General features: G+C 47.6%; 1 protein-coding gene across 2 annotated transcripts in view; it reads right to left on the bottom strand.

Annotated features, from left to right (window-relative positions):
* The window catches only part of ANO4 (anoctamin 4), a 344,842-nt gene that overhangs the window by 230,203 nt on the left and 95,416 nt on the right, over positions 1 to 19,223 (bottom strand). The window contains exon 1 of one of the 2 annotated variants that reach the window (XM_073651463.1): positions 15,777 to 16,208. The exons of the other annotated variant lie outside the window; for it this stretch is intronic. The gene's annotated coding sequence lies outside the window, so the exon portion shown is untranslated. Of the gene's footprint in view, positions 1 to 15,776; positions 16,209 to 19,223 lie in introns of those variants that run through there. 2 annotated transcript variants of the gene reach the window in all.

The following is a 19,223-nucleotide window of genomic DNA, read 5'->3' as shown; positions in this document are numbered from 1 at the left end:
AGGCACGACCGACTATGTCCCTGTCTGGAGTGGGGAGGGGGGTGGAATACCCAGTGGTGTAGGAGCAGATAGGGGTAGGTCTCTGGGCATAGGTAGGAGCCCATTGGTTGCTAGTCACCTGGGCTCGGGTGTCAGAAGGAGGTATATAAGGTGGGCACCATCTTAGAACAGTGTGCAGTCCGGTTCAGTTCAGAGAGGAGGAGAAGAAGACAGGAGTTCAGCCAGAGAGGGCTGACAGGGAGCTGTGGCTCAGTCTGGGCCCAGCTCCAGAGGCAGGCCTGGAGTGGAGGCCAGAAACAGCAGAAAGAGAGAGGAGGAGGAACGGAGAGGAAAGTAAGAAAGGAACTGGAACAGAGGAGAAAGGAAGCAAAGAACACAGAGAAAGGCCCAGAGACACGAAGGCAGAAGGAACCCCATATGCCCAGGAGATACAGGGTGAAGGGTTGGCAGAGCAGGGTATAGGAACCGAAATTGGTGGAGGCGACTAATCCTCAGCCAAAACCGGAGGTTGTGACCACATCTTGGTGCGACCCCTCACTACATCTGTGACACCCCAGGGGTCTGGTTGCCACAGTGATAGAGATATTACGTCTGAGAGCAGGTGGGAGGTCCTTTGGTCAGGGATCCTGTGCATGCCACACCTCCTGCCCAGTCTTGGGAGGGGAAGGACTTCCCCTATATAAACCCGGGGCTGAGGCAGAGTGAGTGAGAAAGAAGACAGAACAAGAGTAGAGAAGAGAAGCAGCATAGCAAGAAACATCAGGAGCTCTGTGGGGAGCAGTGTTACAACAAGTCAGGGGCTGGCAGCTACAGAGCTCGCCCTGACTGAGAAGATTTCTTACCGGACCCGGAGTCCGAGGCTGTGGGGACTAACTCCTACCCAGCAGCAGAAACCGTCCGGCAGAGGATTTCAGGTCCTCTGGCCCAGAAGCCCGAAGGCACGGTCACACGCGTGGGACCAGCACCGCCATCGTGGAGCGGAAGCCATTAGAAGGCCCCGAGTCACCGGCCATACGGGTGAGCACCACACGGTACACTCAGGGACGTGGGCTACTTATTCCCGCCTCTAGCAAGGTAGCCAGAAGAGTACAGTTAGTTGGGAAGGCCTACAACTCCGCCTGGCCAGGGGAGATCCCATCTGCTCAAGGACTGACCAGGCCCCTATCACTAGCAAGTACTCCGGGAGGGTCTATCTTTGTCACCAGTAAAGACCCTGAACTACACCGCACCGTCTCTGAGTGGTTCCTGCTACCCCCATCATCCACGTCGGCTGCCCTGAGGCCATACCCCTCCCGTTGGGGGTTATACCATCCACGCTGCACCATCCTTCCACTGGCCTCAGCGGTCTGCCCTGCAGCGGCAGCTCCATAGCTGCATTCAACGGGTGGCGTAGTCACCAACCATCTACTGCTAGTACATCGCCGCTCAGTTTGACTCCCTGGGCACGGACCGGGTCGCCGCCACGAGACTACAACCCTCAAGAGATCCGGCTCCGGGTAAGCTCCCGCGTGCGCAACGCAGCGCGACACAGGCCCAGGGGCGCGTCAACTTTGGCGTAGTCGGCAGGATTTCGTGCCCGCAACCACCGGGTACTGCGTGCCTGAAAAGCAAAGACTGTTCAAACTTACCAGTGGTGAAGATTCCCGCTATCCGTGGAGGTTTCCCGCCATCCGGCGCCTTCTTCTACCTTCTTCCCGCCATCCGCGAAGTTTTCCCGCCATCCGGCGCCATCTTCGACCTTCTTCCCGCCATCCGTGGAGTTTTCCCGCCATTGGACGCCATCTTGAGGACGCCGCGCGGGAAGAAGAGGGGCGTGGACTCCGAAAGCGCGCGAGAGCTGAAGCCCCGCCTCACGTCCGGACGTTGCGTAAGGTCCTGGAAGGAGCCCAGCAGACGCCGACGTCACCGGAGCGCGACGGAAGGTCCTCAACCCTGACGATCCACTGCGGAGCAGCGGCCTACGGAACAGGATCATCGCAAGGTAGGCCACGGTCCACTAGGGGGGAGGAAGATGTCGGATACGGAGGAGAGCTTCACTGCCTCAACCCCCGCCAGCGCCACCGCTGCTGCAGTTATGCCCTTCACCATGCCCTATATCCCGGGAGCAGCTTGGCTACCCCAGTACTCAGGGGAGTCACATACCCTGCATGACTTTAGAGAAAAGCTGGATAGCCTCTTCCAGGTGTACCCCCTCACAGAAGAGCAAAAAGTGAGCATCCTGGTGGCCCAACTAACTGGGGCAGCCAAAAGGGAAGTAAAATCCTGGCCACCTGGGAGGAAGACTGTCGCAGGGATACTAACCCGGCTGAAGGACACCTTTGATACCCGCACCTCAGCCGAGATTAAGCTTAGATTCTACGGGTGCAAGCAGCGAGCGCATGAGAGTATAAGGGACTATGCACTAAACCTACAAGAGGCCCTGAGGGCCATAAAGCAGACCGACCCTGATGGGGTGGGAAACGAGGACAGGCTGTTGACTGAACAATTTATAGAGGGTTTATATTGCAATGCCCACCGAACCCAGTTGCGGGCAATGGCCTTACAGGATCCCCATCTGGACTTTGCACAGTTCAAGGACAGAGCCATCCGGGTGCTCCGAGAACCGGCACCGGGTGGCATTGTGACCCACAGGCGCCCAGCTATCACTTACCACCAGGAGGCGGCGCCCTTGTCCGCAGGGCCTGTGGGAGCTGATGCGCAGGCTTTGGACAATGACCCGGCTCCAGACCTACGCCATCAGGTCCAAGAGCTAGCTAAGAGCGTTGCTGCGCTAACCCGAACTGTGCAGTCTTTACAGGTTTCCACCCCAGGGAAGATCCAGCTGGCATCCGGACCGGAGGACATCCCGTGGCGTCGACCAAGGAGGACCCCACCGGCCAGAGGAAGACCCAGTGACCGATACAGCGAGGACGGACGACCCATCTGCCGCCGCTGCAATCAACCCGGACATATGGAAAGGTACTGTTCTTTAAACGGGCACAACCTGGGGTAGAGGGCCAACCCCCAGGAAAAAGATCACCAGGCCCATCGAACTGGCGCGACAGATATGTGGGAGGACGTCCAGTCTTGCCTGTGGTACTGGATGGCATTCCCATGAGTGCCCTACTGGACACCGGGTCACAGGTCACCACTATCCCGTACGTGCTCTTTAAGCAGTACTGGAATGACTCGGATATTACCCGCTACCCTGACGACGACTTGAGTATCATCGCCAGCAATGGCCAGCCCGTGCCACAGATCGGATTTAAAGAGGTGACCATCAAAATCGGTAGAGTCGAACTGGCAGCACAGGGACTGATCATTGTAGACATTGACAAACATGAGAGCCACCCAAAAATAACTCTAGGAACTAATGTAATTGAGAATTGTCTTGCAGAGGTGATTTTCCTTCTACAGCAGGTTGCCAAGAACGCCAGCTCCGGCGAGCAGCGAGTGCTCCAGAAAGAGATCCGGGCACTGATGCGACGGCAACAGGTGGAACTCTCCGGCGGTGAGATTGGTAGCGTAAGAATGTGTGACCCTTTCCCTATTGCCATGCCCCCAAAAAGCGAAATGATGATTTGGTGCCGGGCAGCTATTGGTCTGAGAGGTAGAGATTACCAGGCAATGGTAGAACCAGTTTACTCAGACAGTAGGCCCACCATTTTGACAGCACGGGGGGTGGTCAATGTACGCCATGGGAGGGTGCCCGTCCGCATAATCAATATCGGGGAGAGGGAAGTGTACCTGCCCCAGTATGCCACGCTAGCAAAATTATATACCATCAACCAAAACTCTATACAGTCTGTGGAACCCTTGCCTCCATCTCACCCGGAGGAAGGTAACGGCTCTAAGAAAGTAATGGAGGATTGGTGTCAGCAACTACACTTGGGAACTGACTCCACTCCCTCCCACCAGAAACATGGAGTCTACCGGGTGGTTCAAGAGTATGAGAGAGTGTTTAGTAAACACCCGTTAGACTTCGGGCGAGTCAAGGGGGTAGAACACCGCATCCCCACGGGAGATCATCCTCCCATAAAAGAGAGGTATCGACCCGTACCCCCTGCACATTACCAACACGCCAAGGGGATGCTTAGAGACATGAAGGAGGCTGGGGTAATCCGGGATAGCTGTAGCCCCTGGGCAGCCCCGCTAGTTTTAGTCAAAAAGAAAGACAACACCATGAGGATGTGTGTAGATTACCGGAAAATCAACCGTATCACACACAAGGATGCGTACCCCTTACCAAGGATAGAGGAGTCATTGGCTGCTTTAAGATCTGCTAACTTCTTCTCTACCTTGGATCTCACTAGCGGGTACTGGCAGGTTCCTGTAGCAGAGGCGGACCGGGAGAAGACCGCATTCACCACCCCGATGGGACTTAGTGAGTTCACCTGCATGCCGTTCGGACTCTGCAACGCCCCAGGAACCTTCCAACGATTAATGGAGTGCTGTCTGGGCCACAGAAACTTCGAGACGGTCCTGTTGTACCTGGACGATGTCATCGTATACTCCAAAACTTATGAGGACCACCTGAAACACCTGGCGGAGGTGTTCGAAGCTCTGGCGAGTTACGGCCTAAAGGTGAAACCCTCCAAGTGTCACCTCCTGAAACCAAAGGTGCAGTACCTGGGACACGTGGTGAGCGCTGACGGAGTGGCTCCCGACCCCGATAAGATCACCGCAATTAAGGGATGGCCAAGCCCCTCCAGCGTAAAAGAAGTGCGGCAGTTCCTCGGGTTGGTAGGCTACTACCGAAGGTTTATTCCCGGTTTCATCAAAAAGGCAGCGCCTATGCAGGACCTCCTGATAGGCCAGTCCCGGAAAGCCAAGAACCAGAAGCCGCCCTTCAAATGGGAAGAGCTAGAAGAAGAGTCCTTCCGCCAGCTGAAGATGGCCCTCACGGGGGATGAAATCTTGGCGTACCCGGATTATAGCCAGCCCTTCATCCTCTACACCGACGCCAGTAACATCGGGCTAGGAGCCGTACTGTCCCAGATCCAGCAGGGGAAAGAACGAGTAATCGCCTACGCCAGCCGAAAACTGCGACCCACCGAAAGGAACCCCGAGAATTATAGCTCATTTAAGCTAGAGTTCCTGGCCGTGGTATGGGCAGTCACTGAGCGCTTTAAGCATTACCTTGCTTCTTCCCGGTTCACCGTGTACACGGATAACAACCCGTTGACACACCTGGACACGGCAAGACTCGGTGCCCTGGAGCAGAGGTGGATGGCCCGTCTGTCCAACTACGAGTTCATAATCAAATACCGGGCAGGGCGCTCCAATACTAACGCGGACGCCCTGTCCAGGATGCCCAACCTGCCGGACGAAGGAGAAGATCCGGAGGGACTGGAAGAAATTGAACTCCCTGCGTTCCACCGTCATGGGACTATCCAGTATTCCCACCGGGTAAGGAGTAAGCAGGCTGCTACGTTGAACCCCTTACCTCACTACAACTGGGCGGAAACGCAAGACAGCGACCCTGCCGTCCGACTGGTGAAGGAGATGCTGACTCGGCCGGAGGCTCGCCTTGAACCAGACGCTCCGGAGGAAGCCAAACAACTATGGGCAGAGAAGAGTCGACTGTTCCTCTACAAAGGGAAGTTGTGCCGCAGAATGGTTAACTCCCGGACGCATGAATTACTCTGGCAAGTAGTGGTGCCACGAAGAGACGCAGCCATGGTGATGGAGGCATACCACGACGGAGCTGGACACTTCGGGTGGAAGAAGCTGGAGTTCCTGCTGCGCGAGCGATTCCACTGGGTAGGCATGAGGGGAACCATTGAGAAGTGGTGCAGAGACTGTGGCCCGTGCAACCTGAGAAGGAAGGACCGCGCCAGCCAGAAGACTCCCCTGCAGTCCATCGTCACCCGGCAACCGTTGGAACTGGTAGCCTTGGATCATGTAAAACTGACCCCAAGCAGAAGTGGCTACGTCTACGCGTTAACCATCGTGGATCATTACTCCCGGTTTCTGGTTGTCGTCCCCGTCAAGGACTTAACGGCTCAAACAGCAGCTAGAGCCTTCCAGCAGCACTTTTGCCGTCCACACGGGTACCCGGACCAAGTGCTGACGGACCAGGGACCTGCCTTTGAAGCGGAGGTCTTCCAGGAATTCTGCAATCTGTATGGCTGCCGGAAGATAAGGACGACACCCTACCATCCGCAAACTAATGGACTTTGTGAGAAAATGAACCAGGTGGTAATGGATCTTCTAAAAACGTTGCCCCTGGAAGAACGCAGTCTGTGGCCTGAGAAGTTGCCCGATCTGGTGGACCTATACAACCACATCCCGGTAGGTTCCACCAACTGTACCCCGGCTTACCTAATGAGGGCAAGACCTGGTAAGTTACCTGTTGACCTGGAAATGGGAGTCCTGACACCCGAGGACACTTCACCAGAAACAGACTGGGACACAGAGAGGCAGCAGCAGTACCGGAGAGTACAGGAGAGCGTGGAGCGAAGTCTCTGTCAGGCTAGGGAAAGACAAGAGAAAACTTACAACCAGTATGCTCCCGCTGTTCCCCTGGTACCCGGAGAGCAGGTCTTGAAGAGGAAGAGACGGCTCCACAAGTTGGACGACCAGTGGGAGAAGGACCCGTACACCGTACTGCCCTCAAGCCACGAAAACCCGAAGGTCTGTACCATCAGTAAAGACGGAGGGGAAACCACAGCCATTGTATCCCGGGACCACCTGAAGAAGTGTCCCGAACAACTGAGGAACCCTGAAGAGGAACAAGAAGACCATCGACCCGTAGAGGAAAGGGAAGATATGGTTAGTACTGTGCTCGGGGACTTCCCTCGGTCTTGGACTCAAGTCAATGGTGCAGTTGTGGTACCCGTACTCACCTTCCTCCAACCATCCTCCCAAGAACCTACGGAGCAACCGGTAGAGCTGGAAGAACAGCCGGTCCAGGAGGCAGAAGACTCTACACAAGCAGACCCAGAAAATCAACCCTCTGCTTATAGTGAGCCTGCCATACCCCTAGTGAGCCAGAGGGCCCATAGACAGCTGCCCAGTTTACCCTTGACAGCTCTTACACCCTGTAGTTCAGGGCCAGACAGTCAGCTCCGTAGGTCCACTAGGGCCACTAGAGGCCAGCTACCCGCACGTTGGAGGATCTAAATGTTTAAGCTATCTTATAATGTTTACTTGTTTATAGTTGCTTGTGTATAATTTTGTGTTTCTAGTTCTTTTTAGGAGTCCTTGGTGGATTTACCGGGAATCCTTGTACATAGTTGGAGCGTAACCCAGGATGGACTAAAGACTGTTAAGGACTCGGGGCAGGACAGGCCCCTACCTGGTTACGTCTCCCTGTTTTGGTGAAATGGACACCTTGCTTTTCAAAACTGCACCCGGTTGCGGACACGCCGTAACCATCTTATGTGTTTTTCTTATTGTATTGTTATTGCTATACCTTGTTATGTTTTTCTAAAAAATATGTTTAGTCCCGGAGTACTAAATTTCACTAGGGGGGAATGTGACACCCCAGGGGTCTGGTTGCCACAGTGATAGAGATATTACGTCTGGGAGCAGGTGGGAGGTCCTTTGGTCAGGGATCCTGTGCATGCCACACCTCCTGCCCAGTCTTGGGAGGGGAAGGACTTCCCCTATATAAACCCGGGGCTGAGGCAGAGTGAGTGAGAAAGAAGACAGAACAAGAGTAGAGAAGAGAAGCAGCATAGCAAGAAACATCAGGAGCTCTGTGGGGAGCAGTGTTACAACAAGTCAGGGGCTGGCAGCTACAGAGCTCGCCCTGACTGAGAAGATTTCTTACCGGACCCGGAGTCCGAGGCTGTGGGGACTAACTCCTACCCAGCAGCAGAAACCGTCCGGCAGAGGATTTCAGGTCCTCTGGCCCAGAAGCCCGAAGGCACGGTCACACGCGTGGGACCAGCACCGCCATCGTGGAGCGGAAGCCATTAGAAGGCCCCGAGTCACCGGCCATACGGGTGAGCACCACACGGTACACTCAGGGACGTGGGCTACTTATTCCCGCCTCTAGCAAGGTAGCCAGAAGAGTACAGTTAGTTGGGAAGGCCTACAACTCCGCCTGGCCAGGGGAGATCCCATCTGCTCAAGGACTGACCAGGCCCCTATCACTAGCAAGTACTCCGGGAGGGTCTATCTTTGTCACCAGTAAAGACCCTGAACTACACCGCACCGTCTCTGAGTGGTTCCTGCTACCCCCATCATCCACGTCGGCTGCCCTGAGGCCATACCCCTCCCGTTGGGGGTTATACTATCCACGCTGCACCATCCTTCCACCGGCCTCAGCGGTCTGCCCTGCAGCGGCAGCTCCATAGCTGCATTCAACGGGTGGCGTAGTCACCAACCATCTACTGCTAGTACATCGCCGCTCAGTTTGACTCCCTGGGCACGGACCGGGTCGCCGCCACGAGACTACAACCCTCAAGAGATCCGGCTCCGGGTAAGCTCCCGCGTGCGCAACGCAGCGCGACACAGGCCCAGGGGCGCGTCACATCCACCAGAAAGGCATACCGCATAGGGTCAGGGAAACCGGGAGAGGTTTCGCCAACAGAAGGCCCGAGGAAGCTGGACAAAGGTGGGTCACTGGTGGGGACGGCCAGTAGAAAGGAAGAGAGGGGAGCTCTGAACCACGCTCTGGAATTGCCTGGGAGTTGACCGAGTCCCTCACCTGGTGGACGCAGCACGGCTTGGGCAGTCATCGCCTGCAGCATTGACCTGAATAACAACCGTGAGTAAAGCTTTGGAAACTGCAATTACAAGTCTCTGTGTTTCATCACCGCACCAGCACCATCAGTACTGGAACACTCACACCATCACTACCACCATCATCCATATTAGCTGCCCTGAGGCAATACTCCTCCCGTGGGGAGTTATCCCATACTCAGCTGCGCAACCAACATCAGCCTCAGCGGTCGGCAGCGCAGCGGTGGTCCCCACTGACCGCAATCCACGGGTGGCGTAGTCGGACATTTACAATACCAAAAGACTGCCACTGGTTTGACCGCCCTGGGCACGGACCGGGTCACCGCCACGGAGAACTACAACCCCCAGCGATCCGGCTCCGGGTATCCCCTTGCACAGCATAGGCCCAGGGGGTGCGTCAATAGTACCACTATAGTCATCATTAAAGAGGTTGAACGAAACCTAACTGAATTTAATATGATTCTCTATTTGATGTAAAACAAAACTAAGAACTTTCTGCATGTACTAGAGATTCTCAAATGAGACGCCATCGGGGGCTGGTGCTGCGGGCACTGCTGCCAAAGCTGTCCCCACCCTAAAACAAATTGTCAAAAGGGACGACCCTGTCAGGTGCTTATTGAGCATGAGTTGGTATTGACAGCAGCAGCATGCTATATTTTCTGCTATTCTCTGCTATACTGAGCATGCTCCGGCTGTCAATACCAACGCATGCTCAATATGCTATCCCTGCTCACTGGGGTTATTTTCATTGCGCATTGTCATTATGACACAGCTCTACATCACTGCTCCCTCTCCCTTGACAATGACCTTTGGTCATTAGATACTTCAATACAAAACATAGGATTATGTTCATTGTAGCTAATGTACATGTGGATTTCCTGAAAAAATAGGAAGTTAGAGTTTAAAGAAAAGTCCCAGTGGCCAATGTAAAAATATCAATTTCTCCTCCTCTTCTTCCAAGAGCAGTAACTTTTTTAGTTTTGCATCAACAGCTGCAAGCTTGGACTGGCCCACAGGAGAACAGGAGAATCCTCCGGTGGGCCCTCATGCTGGAGTAGGCCACCACCCTCTTGTATGAGCAGCACTTTGCATTATATAATTGAATCACTATGTACAGACAAAGGCAGCATTTTATTTATTTAACAATCTACCCAGTCATATTGCATGGAGTTGGTTACTGGTGGGACCTTGGTAGCCCAGTCCGACATTAACAGCTGTATTGATTTTTACAGTACAACAATAGGTAAAAAATTTAAAGTGCAGTGAAGTGTTGAAAATGTTTGTTCTTTTGGTTTTTGTTTTTATGATGTACACTTTATTGTAAAAATACCACATTCATTGGTATAAATTAGATGCTTTTTATGGCATTCATTAGTAAAAAATAACATGGTGATATGATTCTCCAAGTGAGTACAATTATGTCAATACCAATCTTATAAGGTTTTATTTTTTATTTTAATGGTAAAAAAAATCAGGACCTTCTAAAAAAAATGGGCTTATATCGTCATTTTCTCAGATCTGTAACTTTATTTTTCCGTCCATGGAGCTTGGTGAGAGCTTGTTTTTTGTTTGCTGAGCTGCAGACTTTATTGATAGAATTTTGGGGTGCATATGATCTCTTTTGATTGTATTTTTTAGTAAAGCACAGGGACCGAAAAACTGAAACTTTGGCATATAATTTTTTTTATTTCTTTGATGCTTAATCAATGGTTTAAATACATTTATATATTTTTTGGACATGATGATGCCAAATAAGTTTTTTTTTTAATTTTCTAATTTATGTATTTTTGAATGGAGAAAAGAGCGATGATTAAAACTTTTATACATTTAAAAAATGTTTTTTTTTTCACTTTTATTTTTTTAGTCCCCCTAGGAGACTTGAACCTGTAGTTGCTCGATCACTTACACTATATACTGCATTACTAAAGTGTTGCAATATATAGTGTAATAGCGGTTCTTCTATAAAGCCCAACCACTGGCTGAGCTTTAGGCCTTATTCAGGCATCAGTGGTTTTCACAGTTTTTCTGTTTGGTCAGTGTGTCATCAGCATTTCATCAGTGTTTTTCACGTATGCATAAATTACAAAGCTTCTCCTATCCATCACAATGTTAAACAGGGAATGCACATGGAATGTACACTGATGCCATCCGTATGCTGTACGTGTTTTTCACGGACCTATAGACTTGAATTGGCACTTTAATCCATGCTGCCGAAAAAAGTCAGACATGTCTCTGTGAGCTTTGCACAGACACACGGTCAATAAAAAAACACGGACGTGTGAGCAGCCCCATAGACTATAAAGGATATGTGTTGAATCCGTGAAAAACACTGATAGAACACGTACGTGCAACATGGCCATCTGAATGAGGTCTTACAGGAAGATTAATATGGCATTCACAGGGACCTGCTGGTGGTTACCCATTGGCTACCTGCAATCATGTCTCGGGGAGCAATGGGAGCTGGTGCAATAGCACCATTTAAGTGCTGCTATGTAATACAGCTGGCAGCTATCATGTATGTAGACAGCTCTGCCCCTGAACCCACTCCATATACTCTGCAGTGACCTGTGACAAAAATGTAAGCACAGGTCATTCAGTGATTCAATGGGAGTTGATCTGCTGTACCCCCAGCGATTATTACTCTTTAAACGGGGATGTGTAGTTCAGCGGCATACAATGTTCATATCCGGCTGCCCCTAATAACAGTAGATCATGGGGGTGCCATGTGTCAGACCCTTACCCATCTGATACTGCCAACTAGGGATGAGCAGACCCGTGGAAGTTTGGGTTCTGGTACCCGACCCGAACTTTATTTCAAATTTCGGTTCGGTACGAGAACTATACCCGACCTTGAACCAGAACTTGAAGACGATGGGGACCCGGATTTTTGAACCAGAAAATTCTCTCTCTCTCTGTCTCACTCTCTGCAACGAACTTCCCCCAGAACTCCAAACATTGCAGCGGACTTCCGGGGACAGTAACTGTCTGGTACCAACGCTGAACTTTAAAGTTTGGGTCCGCTCATCCCTACTGACAACTTAAATATATTCCCTCTTCCAAGCAGTCATGTAATGTGTGGCAAAATTGAAGGGGTTTTCTAGGGATTTAAAAAAAAATCCTTATGAACTGGCAATACATGAAAGTAAAAAACTTCCAATATGCTTGCCAAACTTTAGAAAATGTTACTTTTAAGGTCCCCTGCACATATGTCCAGCACTGCATCAATATTTCTATTTGCCATTTAATTGTTTGTAACGGGATCGTTCCCACCTATCTGGTGCTTTAGTTGCTGCGCTGGACAGATGTAAGCACCAGTTTGGTGGCAAAATCACATTGCTTCATGTAATATTTTGTTCTGGACTGGAACAGTTCCTGGGAGTAAAATGGTGAAAAGCCTGATGGCAACCTTTCCATCAAATTTTACATAATTTGTGATCCGGTTGAGTTGTTTAAAGGGTATTCCCATCTCCAAGATCCTATCCCAATATGTAGTAGGTGTAGTAATAATAATATTAACAAATACCTCCAACTAGAAATGTAGTATAGTTTCTCTGATTTACAATGTCTATTTCCTCATGTACAGGGCATTGCAGGACCTTAGGTATCCATGGTTACGTCCACTGATATAGTGACAGCTAGTTAGCTAGTGGTCATAACCATTCATACCTAATGTCCTGCAATGCCTGCATATGAGGAAAGAGACATAGTGAATCCAAAAAACTATAATACATTTCTAATTGGAGGTATTTGCTAATATTATTATACTTACTACATTTTGGGATAGAATCTTGGAGATGGAAATACCCCTTTAAGACTTAAAAAACTGAGCATGACAAAATGGATATCTGTGAACCCAGACGAAAAGCTGCATAATCTACCTCACCCTAATCTGTCATTGCCTAGCTAGCAGTTAGGTGATTCACATACTCTCATGTTCTAGATTTGTGGATTCTTACTAAAGGTGCTTGCCACTATAAATCTGCTCTTGTTTTTTTTATTGAATTATGCTACCCACTAACAGTATACAGAATATTTATACACCATGTTAAAGGGAATCTGTCAGCAGGTTTTTGCTATGTAATCTGAGGACACCATGAGGTAGGCACAGAAACACTGATTTCAATGATGTATCACTTATTAGGCTGTGTGCTGTTGCTTCAGTACAATGAGTGTTTTATCAGCAGAAGATTATCACTGCTGGGACTACAGCTTGTGTGCTTCCTTGTCCGACCACACCCCCAGCACTGATTAGCAGCATACTGTCAACAGACAATGTACACAGAAGGCTATGGTGGGGGCAGGGTTAGCTTTCTGAGCTCTGCTACCTACCACATCTAAAAACTCTAATTGTATTAGAACTACCACACCCAGTAAACTAAGTGATATATCATTAGAATCTTGGTCTCTTTTCTTACATCATGCTGTTCGCAGATGAGGTGGCAAAAACCCGGTTACAGATTCCCTTTAATAAAAAACAACTCTGTCAAGAACTTAAAAGGGTATTCCCACCTCCAAGATCCTATCCCAATATGTTGTAGGTGTAATAATAATAATATTAGAAAACACTTCCAATTTAAAATAAGCTGTCGCTTACCCTATGTGCAGGGCATTGCATTAGCTTAGGTATCTATGGTTAATACCACATATATAGCGACAGTTAGTTGTTAGTGGTCGTAACCATAGATACCTTAGCTACTGCAATTCCCTGCACATGGGATAAGTGACACAGTAAATCAAAAGAACTATACTACATTTCTAATTTGAGGTGTTTGCTATTATTATTATTATTAAGCCTACTACATATTGGGATAGGATCTTGGAGATAGGAATAGCCCTTTAAGGTCCAACAACCACCAGGTTCTCTGTAATTCACAGGAAAAACTCACACCTTGATAGTTGAAACCATATGGGCTTGATATGTTTTGTAATGTTTAAAATGTTTTAATTGCAGGGAGTGTATAATGGCACATGTAATTGTGTAGATGCAAGTAATGTTCCTTTAAAGCCACGGCCCCACTATCAGTATTCAATCAGTATTTTTTCTCAGGAGTGGGAGCCAAAACCAGGAGTGGGTGATAAATACAGAATTGGTGACTTGTTTCTATTATACCTTTTCTCTGATTGTTCCACTCCTGGTTTTGTCTCCCACTCCTGAGAAAAAATACTGACCGAATACTGACCAAATACTAATAGTGGGGCCGTGGCCGAATGGTGACATCTTACGTGAACAGTGGGTACGCAGGCTGGCAAAGGTCACAAGTCACATGTGCTGATGCCAGAGCAATGGGCCACGCAGTTTCCATTCTAGGTGGGACTGGAGTGTTTAAGGAGGAAGCTTTTGTGCCTCACAATCAGTAGGAGATCTAAAAATGATCTTGAGGTCTCAAATATAGGGTTCTTAACAAAAAAAATGCATTAAGAATCATTGCCCACTGTTGTAAGATTGGTAGCCATTTCCATCTTTTTTTACACTAAAAGCTATTGTTACATACGTACATGTACTGTTACGCTGGTAAAGTAATAAAGTCGTAACAGAGATAGAGCTCTTTACAGCACTCTTTCACACTCCGATTGTTCAGTAATACATCCTAGTGGAAACCATTATTGTGTGAAATGTGATTGAAGTTCTACTAGACCGGTGCAATATGTCCATTTACTAAAAATCATTCAAGCAGATCTTGATAAAAGGTCTCAGAAATGTTTTCTGGACAGCTTCAGATTTGGAAAATCAGATCATTATCTCACAAAGGTTCTCAGTTTCTTTTTGATGTCCATATGTAACTATGTGTGCTATACATTTGATTGGAGATGTTGGTGCACAGAGACAATACATCACTTATAGTTAAAGAGGTTTTCCCATGATATACTTATACTCTGGACATGACATAAAAGTCTGACTGGGGGAATCTCCAGCTATGGGGATACCATTACCAATGAAGCCGTGCCTGCTCACACACCATCAAAGTCTGTAGGTACAGAATGGAGCGAGTCCGCTTAGCTATTTCCATATGTCCCCTAGACTTGAACCTTTACTTATTGAGTAATTAAGATATCACATATTATTTCTGATAAATCTATAACGTAGTTTATGGAGAGATAAATATTTCTAAAATTTTAAAATTATATAGGGAAAAGTGATATAATTATCAATATTATCCAAATAAAATTGACAGTGATTTTTTTAAAAATCTTTTTCTTCATTTTCCAAAAAAGACTAATGGAAGCTATTAAAGCTCCTATAGGGATTGTCCTTGAATTTTACCACAATCTTTCTAGCGAATTTCCACTCGGGGCTTGCGTTTAGCCTAGTGACATTCATAATTGCTGGAAATATTTAGCTCATTGTAATTACGGAAAGTGGAATAAAAGATATAAAGGTTTTTTCTATCTAGATTTGTTCCATTCAATCTATCTCTAGCAGACAGAATTCACATTGGATGTTGTAGGGTGGTGAAGAAGGAGAACATCAGTATAGTCTGGTTCTCTCATCTCCCCAGTAAACTGCAATGATGTAATCTGCTGGGTCTGCGTCACATGAAAACAATTCCATGTGTGTAACCGACTACTGAGTAAGGTCATGAAAAAGCCCAACAGACCCCTGTGTCTACAGGACACCTGGCTGCAGAATTCATGCCAATGACAATCCATCCATGAATGGGATTTACTGGAAGATATTTGCTGCAGCTCTGTTACATGACATCACTGAATAACTTGATACTCAGTAACACTGAAAAATGAGTCAATGTTTAATGTTATTACACATTGTTACTTTACTAAATATAAACTCAGTGAAACATTATTAGAAACACATCTATATGTATACAGATACATTTATACACACAAAGGTATGAATGTATAGATACACAGTAAGCAATGATAAATCAGCCCTATAGCACTTCATGCTAAATCTAGACCCCATGAGCATCATCTCAGGGATTCTCTATACATCTGACACAAAAGCTTTTAACGGCTGAGAACCCAAACCTACATCACAATACATTTCCCTCCAGAGCTAATGAATGAAGGTCAAAGAAACAAGGAGGAGAAAGAAATAATGTACTGCAGCAAAGCTGAGCTGAAATCATACCCTTCCCAGCACTCACCATAGGAGCTGAGAATCCTCACACAGGCACATAGGACATCTCTCCTCTAGTTCTCCTGGACAAATAGCATCTGCAGTCATGTCAGGAGCATCCAGGGTGACTTGGCACACACAGGCTGCAAATCTTCACCCAAGTGCCCACCAGCAATAGTTTACTTTGCTGATACCAGGACCTCCAGCTACAGCATAGAGGAGAATGTGCTATAACAATGGATCATTAGAATAAGGAAGAATGATATTGAGGAATCCTCATCCATGTGGCTAAGCTACTCTGTAAAATACCATCAGTATTCTTAGTCAGTCCCTGGAAACATCCAATCAAGAAGAAGTGAGCAGTGTCAGCATGACGCTGGACCAGAAAAAAAACCCCAGTGACTGCAGAGCATCAAAGCTGCTTTACCCTGCACTGCCTGTAATGGGAACACAGGCTTCTTCCCTGTGCACACAGTCTTCCTGGCACCACATCAATGTCATCAGCTCCTGCATTGTCATCACAAGTCTCTGGCTGGAGCTATCCCAGCACCTAGCTCATGTAGGGAGTTGGATGAGTGCATGGGTCAGAGGTCCTCATTCCTTGTACACAGCACTGGATGCTGCAGAGACTGCAGTGCCTCAGCCTATATAGTAGCAGAGGTCACAAATGACAGAATGAGAGAGGCTCAGATACTGTACACCTCTTCTAACAGGTATCATATTGCTGCTGTGCTCTGAGAACTCACCTGACTACTTCCAGGACCGAATCTACTGGAGCTGGGTACCCCACGAGCCTAGCCTCTAGGTCAGCTAATTAACAGGTACAGGTGAAGTACATAAGTCAGCTGGAATTATTTTAACGGGCATTGACACCAAAGTTGCTCATACACGTGAGATAAGAATTGGTCAGACTATCATCAGAATTGGTCTATGAATGTGTTTCGAAACTTCTCAACTCTCCCCGGATGGCAGGTGGTAGGTGAAAGATCAAGCTGTTTGTCATGTTTGTCAAGTTAGCGTGATAAAGAATAAGACTAAACGTTGATGCTGTTTCTGTATTTGTGATGCCATAATAAAGCAACTTGATCATTATTGGATGCAGTGGCCACCTTCTTTTTCTTTTGCTTGGGAAAAGGGGAACATCCCACATTTGGTTTTCGTGTTTCTGCATAGTATTGAAACTTGTTGTTGTCTCAATACTACTTTTGTTAGTTTGTCATGTTTGTCTGGAAGCAGCTTGAAGGGGTTGTCCGATCCTGCACGCTGGGAGAATTCTCCAGTATCGGCGCCGGGAGCGTGTCCGCAAGTATATGACTTGCATACATGCGGTCACATACCAACTAGATGTGTGCAGCCTTGCTCAATGCAAGTATATTGAGCGAGGTCGGATACAGTCTAGTTGGAATGTGACCGAACGTATCGCATGTTTGTAGTTACATGGCTGCCCACTCACAGCGCCCGCACTGAAGAGTCCTCACAGCATGCAATGCGCACGATGTGAGGATTCACAAGTCTGCAGTCACATACAATGACTGCAGACTTGTAGTTTAAGACCAGACAATCCCTTTAATTTACTTTCGCATTATATTTCTGCCTCCTTGCAGTCTTTGCCAGAGGCTTCCATTTGAAGCCAAGGAAAACTGGTTTCAGACAAATTCCCAACAGAGCCATTGAGTAGAATGAGGCAAACCAAGTTCAAACTCTGCAACTTTACATTTTTACAGCAGCATGTCTTTTAAGGCGGACACAATACCATAATCTGCTGTGATTTTGAGTACTGCATAAAAGACAGACATCACCAGAAAAACGTTAAGCGGCATCCAAAGTTGCAGGTTTTGAGTTCCGTTTGTCTCATCATGCTCAATGGCTTATATACTTACATACTTCATAGATAGGTGCTCTGTCTGAATCCCATTTTTCGGGGCTTCAGACTAAAGACCCTGATGAAGACAGAAAGCAGAAATATACAACGAAACTATCCTTACTCTTCTCTCCCCACTTACATAAACAGGAGTACTTGATTAAACATATTAATGTGGAATTCAGAGAAACAGCCGTCCTCTGAAAACGCATTTGCTCAGCAGCTATCTCATATGAATGGATGACTTAACATATACAGTTCAAGGTAGACCTGGAATGAGTCATAAACCCAATTTTCACTCCAAGTATGATAAATGGGCTACCATTGACAAGGGTTTAGTCATTGAGGATCGATGACTCTGTTTGCCTCTATAGACCTGTAGTTCTCAACATAAACTATGTGTCCCCTCACTTTATTGACAACAGTTGGCCAGTGTCACTTGTGTCCACATGATGTCCTTATAACATGACACACCATTTATCAAAACAGAGAGCAGGAATAAAGCTTCTGTTGTAGAGAGTTATACCGGGGGCTCACATTCTGCGGAATATCATTTATTGTAATTGTATGCCTTTTCTCAGAGTAATCTGTACACTATGAAGTAGGATTCATTGCTACCCGCCTTGAAAATATGTCAGTAAAAACAATCAGTGTAGTGATAGTGTGACATGCAGAAGTAGTGCTGTTGCAGACTGTGACATGCAGAAGTAGTGCTGTTGCAGAGTGTGACATGCAGAAGTAGTGCTGTTGCTTTAAAAGCATTCAGCAACTATTAGAAGTAACACAAGCACAGGAGACAGGAATTGTTGTGCTCTAGAAGCATCCAGCAACTAGAGGGGTTAACACTGTCACAGGAGAAGGGGAGTGTTTGAGAAGAGTTCCAGGGGGATTGTGGGGAAGCTGTTTACGTCTGGCTGGAGCCTAAGAGAAAGGTGGTGTGTGTGTTCTGTATCTCACAGAAGCGCCCCTGCAAGTGAAAAGGATTCAAGTCAGGAGTGAAGCTAAGCACAGGTCAGATAAAGTTCCTGAACTAGCAATGCAGAGTATTGTCAGGCAGAAAGATAAGGACTGGAAGAAATGGTGTCACAGGGATCATCTCCCTCAGCAAACCTTCCCCCCCTCCTCCATCTCACTGTGCTGTAAAGAATGCTGTGTTCATTATTGTGCCTTTGCATTAGAACTGTGCTCTCCTGTACTACTGGGAAGACTGTGAACTGCTGTGCTGCTAAGGAAACTGTACTGCTTGTCACTGGAGATTGTTGCTCATAAGACTTAACTTGCACTGGCTGTGCAGCTTCTTATTAAATGGTACTGTTCTACTGTTTATGAGGACTTTTGTCAAGTGTGTCTGTCTGTGCCTGAGGATCAATACCCCTGTATGCCTGAGAGAGGCTTCAGCACATCGTCTATGATCGCCCTGACTAATGGTTCCCCCAGGATTCCAAAGAATTTATATAACCTGTCATGCCCCAATCTGAACCTAGCGGCGTGCGTGTAACAATAGTTCAATCAGAATTGATCATTTTTGCTTTAAATGATGCAATTATTGTTCTTAAAGAGCCAAACATGGATAGGAACAGTAAAAATGATGGTATTTGAAGTCAACTTATTGCA

This window comes from Phyllobates terribilis, unplaced genomic scaffold (genome assembly GCF_046119375.1).
Source record: "Phyllobates terribilis strain yellow unplaced genomic scaffold, ASM4611937v1 Scaffold_11__3_contigs__length_659146591, whole genome shotgun sequence".
Classification (NCBI taxonomy): domain Eukaryota; kingdom Metazoa; phylum Chordata; class Amphibia; order Anura; family Dendrobatidae; genus Phyllobates; species Phyllobates terribilis.
The sequence above is the reverse complement of the archived record's forward strand: the minus strand, read 5'-3'. Positions and strand labels throughout refer to the sequence as shown.